This window comes from Perognathus longimembris, chromosome 13 (genome assembly GCF_023159225.1).
Source record: "Perognathus longimembris pacificus isolate PPM17 chromosome 13, ASM2315922v1, whole genome shotgun sequence".
Taxonomy (NCBI): domain Eukaryota; kingdom Metazoa; phylum Chordata; class Mammalia; order Rodentia; family Heteromyidae; genus Perognathus; species Perognathus longimembris.
In genome coordinates this window covers 49,827,019-49,836,489 of record NC_063173.1, presented here as the reverse complement: position 1 = coordinate 49,836,489, position 9,471 = coordinate 49,827,019, and the positions used below count along the sequence as shown (strand labels likewise).

General features: G+C 39.7%; 2 pseudogenes; both read left to right on the top strand.

The window, feature by feature from the left end:
- The first annotated feature begins 4,997 nt into the window (after positions 1–4,997).
- On the top strand, positions 4,998–7,257 carry LOC125362493 (annotated as a pseudogene).
- A 432-nt stretch (positions 7,258–7,689) lies between these two features.
- LOC125362492 lies at positions 7,690–8,164 on the top strand (annotated as a pseudogene).
- The last annotated feature ends 1,307 nt before the right edge of the window (positions 8,165–9,471 follow it).

Genomic DNA, 9,471 nt, shown 5'->3' with positions numbered 1-9,471 from the left:
AACTACACCATATCTTAAGCCAGGTTCAACAATATGTAGTGCATAAACATGAAGTTAAGTCCAGAAGCATAGTATACAACTTAGATCCTAAACTAGAGCCAAAGCACAGGATTAATCCTATCTCAGCCTCAGATCTAAAACTAGTTACTAATGACATTTATGTGTACCAATTGGGAAAAGTGAAAGACACTAACTACTGTCCTGGCAATGATTTCAGTACAACTGTTTAGTAATCAAAGCCCTGTCCACTTGTACCTCTCACATCACTGTGGTGATCTTGTTCTTTGTACCTTGTTCATATCTGTACCTAAGGCCCATGGTCTCCATCCCCACTGACAAAGCTGTGACTCCGTTTTGCACCCTATATTATATCACATATAATACATTACAGTATATGTAATATACAATTTATGCTGTAATATGACATATGCTATATGTTATTATTGTTATATTTTATTTTGTACTATCTATGGCAATATTTACAATATATTATATATCAATATAAAATACACTATACTAAATACTATATTGTATATGGTACATAAGGAGTTGTTTTCTCAATAGATGTTAATATTAATTATTATTTTATTGTTATACTATGTTACATACAATACATGATAAGTAATATATATGCCATCCAATTATGAGTAGCAATAGAGTAATAATGAGTTATCATCATAGCATGGACATACCTTGGGGACAGAATCCTAGTCTCTGGAAACTAAGTGTAAACTCATCACCAACTTTCTACTCTCAATGCAAAAAGTTCACAATTATCTCTGCAGTTTCAAATAGGGATGCAGGAAACAATGACTATGAAATGCCTGGACACAACTTGAGTTCAAAAGTTCTCAGGAATGATGGCTCTTGTATTCATCCTCACCTCTAAAGAAAGCAGCTAAAGGATGACATGAGCCAAACCCTACTCAGAGTCTAAGCTTTTGATTTCTGTGAAAAAGCTCAAACACCTGCCCAGTAGAGGAATTAAAGTTCACCTGCTACTGACTTTCCTTGTTATTTCATCAAGTCACATCTCACATAGAAAGCCTTGAAGAGAAGCGATGCTGTGTCCCAATGTCCTCTGACTGTCCATTGGGTATACACTTGCAAATGTTGGTGAAACATAAATTTGCCTTTCAAACACTTAGTTTTGGTTCATCAGAAAGGAAGAATTTTAAGTGAGCTAACAAAAGAAATCAAGGATGAAGATATTGATGATGATAGTGATCATAAATATTTATTGAGGACTTCCTGTGAATAAACTGATCTAATCATGCATTTACATTTCAGAAACAGTATATATCATTTATGAACATATTTATTTTAAAAAATTGAGGATATCCAAATCAAAGTAATTAATATGTGTATTATATGTTACAGTTATTCTTTTTCTATGAGTCACTAAAATAGAATTAGTTAATGGTATTCACTAATTATTCTAACATTATTATGATAAAATTAGGCTTAGGCAGAATCTCTCTTCAAATATCAGAATAGACAAAGAGACAACAAAGCACTTTCCCCACTCCTGTCTAATATAGTATTTGAGTTCTCAGCCAGAGCAATATGAAAGACAAGGAAATAAAGAGGATCCCTACCAAAAAAAAAAAAAAAAGTCACATTGTCTCTATTTGCAGATGACCTGACCCCTTACCTAAAGGACACAACAAAACACACTCTTACATCTAGTAAGCACTTTTAGCAAGATGGAGGGGCACAAAATGAGCATTTAAAAAATGAGTCCTACTTCTATGATAATACATGCTAATAATAAACAAGCATAGAAAGAAACAGAAAAATAACTCAATTCAGAAGAGAGCAAAAGTAAAATAACTAGATATCAACTTAACTAAAGGAGTGAAAAAAATGAACACTACACAGCATCGAAGAAAGTGAATAAGAAATTATATGATTAAAAAGTCCTTTTATGTTTAAGGACTAACAATATTAATATTGTGACTACCAAACCTCTATACAGATATAATGCAATCAATCACAGTCAAAATTTCAGTGACATTCTTCACAGAAAAAGGGGTTAAAAACAAATGCTAAAAAGAAAGTCCTATGGAAGTAGAAAAGACCCAGATTGACTCAAAACAACCTTGAGGGGAAAAAAGAGGAATGAGAGAGTTATCTTAATAAGTGACTTCAAATTATAACACTATTCAGTTAGAGTAACATAAACAGCATTGTTTCATGTTGACACCAAAACAGACAGGGAATAAAAAGACTGAGTGCTAAGCACTGGTAATCATCAATATCTACATCTCAACAAGGGTGCAAACATATATGGCGCTGGAAAGGTTAAACATTCACATGTAGAAGATTATGTCCTCATGCAAAATCAATTAAAGATACCACAAAGGTCTTAATGTGTGGTCGCTAATACATGATCTGAAACCATGACCTTCTAGAGCAAAATAGGGGAAGCACCTCAAGATATAGGCACAAACATGAACTTCCTTTTTCTTATTTATTGATAAGTTGAGTTGGTTTGTTGTTGTTGTTTAAGAAACCCTGTGTGGAGTGCTCTCAATACAGGGTAGTGACAGAGCTGCTGTTGTGTATGAAATGCTGATCCATTGGTTTGGCTCCAGGTTCCACAGCAATATGTGTCGCATGACTGTGGAAGCACATGGCTCTCTTTTCAGCCTTATCCCATTTACCAGGACAATGGGCTCTTTGCACGAGTACATGTCACAACTAATGCTGAACGGAGTGAGGGGAATAAAGGAGAATGGCTTCATGTACGCAAGGGTTGAGTTGGGCCATCCTAGAAGGGATGGCTATTGAAGACAACAGAGGAGGCTTCAATGCAGCCCTAACATCTCCTTGGGGGTGAGAATTCCAACTTCAAGGCCTTGAGTCATAATATCAAATATGATCATTTCCCCTCATTGGCTCCTCAGCCAAGCACACACATCAACTATCTGAACCTGTGTCTCCTCCCTTACTGAGCAGGATTACCATGGCAACAACACATCACCACCAGTAAAACTAACCTAATCCCAGGTCACATTTCCAGGTTCACATATTAATAGATGAATGACCTAACTCTGACTCTGTAGGATCAAAAGACAAACAGGAAAAAAACCTGAATCACTATGAATACTTGTCCAACACAAGCCAGTGATCCCTGTATTAAATTTTCTGACACCATCTTAAAACTGAAAAGGTCAGAATGCCCTGAGGCCCTGCTTTTACACTCTGTACTCCTACTGTAACAAAAGGTCAAGTAAGACCTTGCCCTTCTGCTGCTGGGGAGGTTCCTGTCCTCCCTGAGCTCATTTTAGGACACTTGAGTTACAGTTTGACAGATGTACCATCCCAACTGAACTCCCTACCTGGCACTCTTCTCAAAAGAAGGGGTTCCCCCAAGGAATCCCACGGGGATTATTGCCTCTCCATTCCTCATAGGTCAGTGAAACTGTAAGGCCTAGACAAAATATCAATACAATCTAAATAATTTAGGTAGCCAGAAGTCAGAGGAGCTAGGATAGTTTGAGTCATTATTGAAAACATGCCGATGTTCTTGCCTAAATTATTGAGCTTGAATAAAACTGTTTTACTTTCCCACACCTAGGGAGTTAAAATCAGTCCCTCTCAGCCACAGCCAACTATTAATAAGGTTAATCCCTAGCAGCTATTCTAAGAAAATACCAAGGATTTAGACTCTAGAAAATATATCTCTAACCCCCTTTTTGCGATAAACTCCCCTGTTTCAGCCAATCAGCAGGTGGCAGTGAAGGCCTCAAGGTCCAGCTGCTTCTTCAGGCAGCAAGATAATGGCTAGCCAGCCCTGCAGGATGGCACATATGTCATGAGGACCCGGACCATAGTGCTTAAGTGATTGCCCCCTTGAGCCAGCCAACCACCTTGTCCAGACCTATATCCCTCACCAGTTACACCAAACAGCTTTTCAAATTGTTTTATTATATTCCCATAGCACTATGCAATTTGCTGTATGATACTATGAAGCTGGAAACGTCCCCTGACAATCCTATAAAAACCCTGCTAGATAGAGGGTCGGGGCTCTCAATCCAGATCCGCTGCTTGGTGAAAGTTGTGAGTCCAGGCTCGAGCTGGTAATAAAGACTCCCATGCACTTGCATTGGAATCAGCTCCTTGGTGGTCTTTGGGGACCCCTGAAATCTGGGCTTATCAATGATAAGAGTAGTAGTATTTCACAAGTAGCCTGAAATGGCAGAGGTATCTACCTCCATGCCCCTTGCAGTGGCCACAGAGGGACTAGAGCCAAGCTCTACAGGCTCTTCTCACCCCACGATTCCATCAAGCCCATTTCCTTGGGTGGAATTTTCTTTAGTATAGCAAGCACTTTCTTAAAAAGACTCTAGTAGCTCAGGAAGAAATATGAAGAATTTTTAAATGGTATTACATCATATTAAAAAGAATTCTCACTGTCAAAGACACAAATGCCAGAGCAAAGACACAAGGAAAGGTCCGGAGAAATATCTAACCACCACCATCTAAGAAGGGATTTCTATCCAAGATATCCAAGTGCAAAAACCTTCAAAACTGACATGGACACAGTGGCCTATGCCAGGAATTCTAGCTATTTAGGAAATGAATATCAGAAAGACAGAGTTTTGAGGCTCATGTGGGCTAAAAAGGTTTCCAGATCTCCATCTCTATTTTGAAAAATGGTAGTGCATGCACAAAAAAAAGTGTAATTAGCGGTATGTGCCCCATGCCAAAACAAGCATAAATGTGTGGCACTGTTAAAAAAAAATCACTAAGGTAAAAAGTATTTGTATGTAAATCACCTACTCAGCAAGCACCAGGCTCTGAATTAAAATCCAGTAGCACCCAAATGAAATTTAACATCAAAAGAAAAAATCAAGCAATTTATAAATGAGCAAAACAAACTGTACTGTTTTCAGAAGAAGAAATACAAATGGCAACTAAGTGTATGCAGGAATGTTCAACATTCTAAATCATAAATAAAATACAAACAAAACAACCACGGTGAACCCATCATGGAGTTTCCACAAAAAGATAATCACAACGTGACCCAGTCCATTATTTCTGGGTATACACAAAAAGGGATCTACTTCAGCACAGAACAAGAAAAGCCTGTAACCTAGTTTACCACATTATTCACAATGGCCAAATCAGCATAGGTACCCAATTCTCATACAACTAATAAAAAAAAGTGCGTGTATCAAAACTGAATGTTATGTAGCCAAAATCAAGAGACAAAGGAAAAAAAAAGACAAATGATTCCAAAAGCAATATTTGCAAAACTATTTGATGTAAATCAACTGTACAACTCATGGGTGGATTGCAAAAAGGGGAGGAAGGTGGGGGGAAATAAGGGAGGAGGTAACAAGTTGAGTAACAAATGTACTCACTCCTTTACATATGAAACTGTAACCTCTCTGTACTTCACTTTGACAATAAAGGAAAAAATTATAATTTTTTAAAAGAAATGAAGTTAGGAAGTGAGGCCTAGTCTGTTAACCTAATGACACATTGATTGACTGTGCTGCCTGTAAGATTTTTTCATTGTTCAATTAAAATGAATCAGGGCACTCGGTCCCAACTCCTGAGTCTAGGCTGTGGCCCTGGCGGGCCAGCCTGCTTTTTACGCTTATGGTTCCAGCTCCTGAGTCTGGGCCGTGACACTGGCTGGTCAGCAAACTTTATACTTCCCCAATAAATCCATCTTTTTATTCGGAAAAAAAAAAACCTGGCTCAAAAGAGGAGTAAAGGCCACTGTGGTGACATAAATACACACAAGAACACAGCCCTAAACAAAGCGGCATGATGGCTGTTACCAGCTATTGTTTGCTTTCTATGTTGGGAACATCTGACATGTAGGAAAATACAGTACTATCAGGTTGTAATTTCAAGAAGGCATGTTTTCCTATTGTGTTTGCTCTCAGGCTATAAAGTGCTGCTTAGCTGATCTTCCGAAATCAATTGGCATGTGGACTCCAGATGCTGTGCTTTGACTAAGGGATTCTGTTTTGAACTGCTCACACTGTAGCATTAAGGTCACCAAAGTGGATGAATCCACTATGTGTATTTATGCCTATGTGTATTTATTTACTCCAAAGAACTTCCCCGACCCATACCGCAGTATTAATAGTCAGATTACAAACGCAAACCTGTGGAAACATCAGAAGGATGTGTTTCTGAGTGCTGTGTCCAGTCCAGTCAGCTCTCCTGGCAGCACATCCATGTTGGGCAATATACTGTGTCCAGTAGTACACCCATTTCTAAAAACAATGCTGTGTTGGGAAAAAAGCCTGTTTCAGTCAACATGCCAGTGTTGGGTGGTACCCCTGTGTTGGGTGGTACCCCCCTGTCAGGCAGCATGAGAAAGAATTTCAGAAAGAGCGTTCCAAAAATCATCCAAAAGTCTGTGGTAGACCATATCAGCCCTTTCTCCTTGGAGGAACTACTACCTCCTGTCCACTTGTCAAAGCCTGGGGAACACATGGATGTGTATGTGCTCATGGCTTGTCACCCAGGCCACTTTATCATCCAGCCTTGGCAGGAGATTCATAAGCTGGAAGTTCTTATGGAAGAAATGATTCTGTATTACAGCATGTCTGAAGAGCACCATGTAGCAGTAGAGAAAGACCAAGTAGATGCTTAAAAAGTAGAAAATAGGGGCTGGGGATATAGCCTAGTGGTAAGAGTGCCTGCCTCAGATACACGAGGCCCTAGGTTCGATTCCCCAGCACCACATATGCAGAAAACGGCCAGAAGCGGCGCTGTTGCTCAAGTGGCAGAGTGCTAGCCTTGAGCGGGAAGAAGCCAGGGACAGTGCTCAGGCCCTGAGTCCAAGGCCCAGGACTGGCCAAAAAAAAAAAAAAAAAGTAGAAAATAAGTGGCATGGTGCTTTCAAAAGGAATTCTGACCAATTGACTGGTGTCTGTGTATGAGTTGGACTACAGCAAGCACAAGATCATCAACAGAAGGAAAGTACAGCCCCTAGTGAACATGTTCAGGAAATTTCCTTTCCAAGCCCAGCTGGCAGGAGTGAAGTGCAGACAGTGGTCTGAGGAGGATTCGATGGTGTTTCTAAATCATGTGGAGAAGACAGCTCTATTGGCACTGTTATAGACAGTTATTGAAAGGACTAACCATTGGGACCAGAGGGTACTGGTGTATCTAGTAGACACATTTCTGCCAGACACTGATACCTGGATTCATGATTTTAAGTAACAGTATCTGGTAGAGCTTTCAAAATTAATTAATCACAGAATCTGGGACCTTGACAACTAATTCAGATTTTTTTTAGCAATAAAATGTAGTAGGTTTTAAAAAATCTTATTTCTGCTACATGGCTCTGACTTGTTGTGGAATATTGGAAAGAATATGCTTATGTTTAATGAGAGATATTTAGCAAGTTTTGTTTTAACAAAGTTGACTTTTCAAAGAAAAAAAACTGCACTTGAATTATTACTATGAGAATAAAAATGTGTATCAATGTAAAAAAATAAAATAAAATGAATCAGAATAGATTATCTTTCTTCTGTTCTTTTCAATGATCTATCAAAATGGCACCAGTGAGAAAAAACATAGCTCCACCAATTTCAGAGAATGAAGGAAACAGTGACTAAGCATTTTTGAACTGACTTCAACCTCACATCACTGAGAAGCTCTATTTATTTCCAGGTGGACCACACACAAACAACCCATGATACATTAATACGAACAATGAGCAATGTGACAGAATTAATCCTGCTGGGCCTCAGGCAAGATCCAGAACTCCAGAAGATCTTGTTTGCTGTATATTTTGTCATCTACCTGGTGACAATGACAGGGAACACATTCATCTCAGTCACCATCTTCATCAGCCCAGCCCTGGGGTGCCCTATGTACTTTTTCCTGTCCTACTTGTCCCTTGTAGATGCTCTCTACTTCCATTGCTCCCAAAATGATCGTGGACTTGGTCTCGGAGAAGACCACCATATCCTTCAGTGGCTACATGACAAAGCTCTTTGCTGCAGCAGAGATCATCTTGCTCATTGCCATGGCCTTTGACAGCTATGTGGCCATGTACAAGCCCTTGCTCTACACTACCATCACGAGCCATCCCTAGTTCTCTTTCCTGGTGGGGGCAGCTGGAGTATTTGGATTTATTCATGGATTGATGCCAGAGCCAGCCGGCAGCAAAAGGGAATCCTGAATGAAGGGGGCGAGGATTGAAGAAAAGGAAAAATACAAGACAAGAGTAAAAAGACAAGAGACAAAGATGGGGTCTGGCAGGTCTTCAGCTCAAGATTGTAACTCAAGACTGCAGCCATGTTTATTCTTAATGTCCAACTTATATGCAGTTTGAAAACCAGGAAATAGCATAGGCTTAAAATTCCAGAACACAAAAAGGCTTGGAGTTAGCAATACCCAACGATAGCTAAGACAGTATGAAGTTGGTTAACATAAGAATGAACTCCAGAGCAATATCTGATTGTAACTAAGACAGGATGAGGTTGGTTAACATACAAATGGACTCATGACAGACATAGTAAAGCTTTTCCGATTTTCCATTAAGCCATGTCCTTGCTCATCCTTGAAAACACAGCCAGAGGTCAGGAAGAATTTAGCTGCTGGCTCAGCTCCCAACATCTCCCCTGTCTTTGTTTAAAGAAGCGAACCCGCCTGTCTTAGGTTGAGTGAGTCGCCTAGCTTGCCTTACCCGTCATGGGGAACTTCTTCAGAGCAAACTGAAGGCCCTGTCTTACTTCGGTCAAACAGGGGACCCCCTCTTACCCATCTCTGGCTGCAGTTCCTCTCAGGGGAAATTCGTTTATTTGGAGATTGATCTCATGCAACTGGCTGGCAAAACTCATAAAAGAGTTTTCTAATAAACGTACAATGCAAGGAAGGCATAGGAAAACCATCAGCAAAAGTATCCCAGGGCTGAGCAATGTCTTTAGCAGCCCCTTAAAATTAGTCAAGGAAGGAATATACTGTTGAAGTTGTTCAAACAGTTCTTTTGCTGTTTTTGCCACTTCAGAATCCAGAGGGAGGCGGAGCTTGTTCTAGTCCAGCTATTTGCCTATGGAGTTGAAAGAGATCTAAGGACAAATTATTATGGTGCCAAATACCATTAAGATGTGCTACAACTTGTTCCCAAGGATAGCTTGACCATTATATAAAGTCAAACCCAGCATGACAGCGCACCCATTGCAAAGTTTGTAAAACACCAATTCATTCTCCCAGAGACAACACAGATTCATACAATGCTTCTAATTTTTTGTTCTACCTTATCATCAATCCTGCCTTGAAAGTACAGGGCTTACGTAGAATTATGAGCAAGCTGATTATCATAGTGAGCTGTTTGCACACTTTGTTTCAAAGCCACAGTAGCTGCTGCAGCAGAGGCAGCCAAGGAAATAAAGGCTACAATGCCTGCTATCAATAGCCCTATAAATCGTCTGGGGCGCATAAGCTCTTTTAAATGTTTTAACACTTGAATACCGGTTTCTTCATACC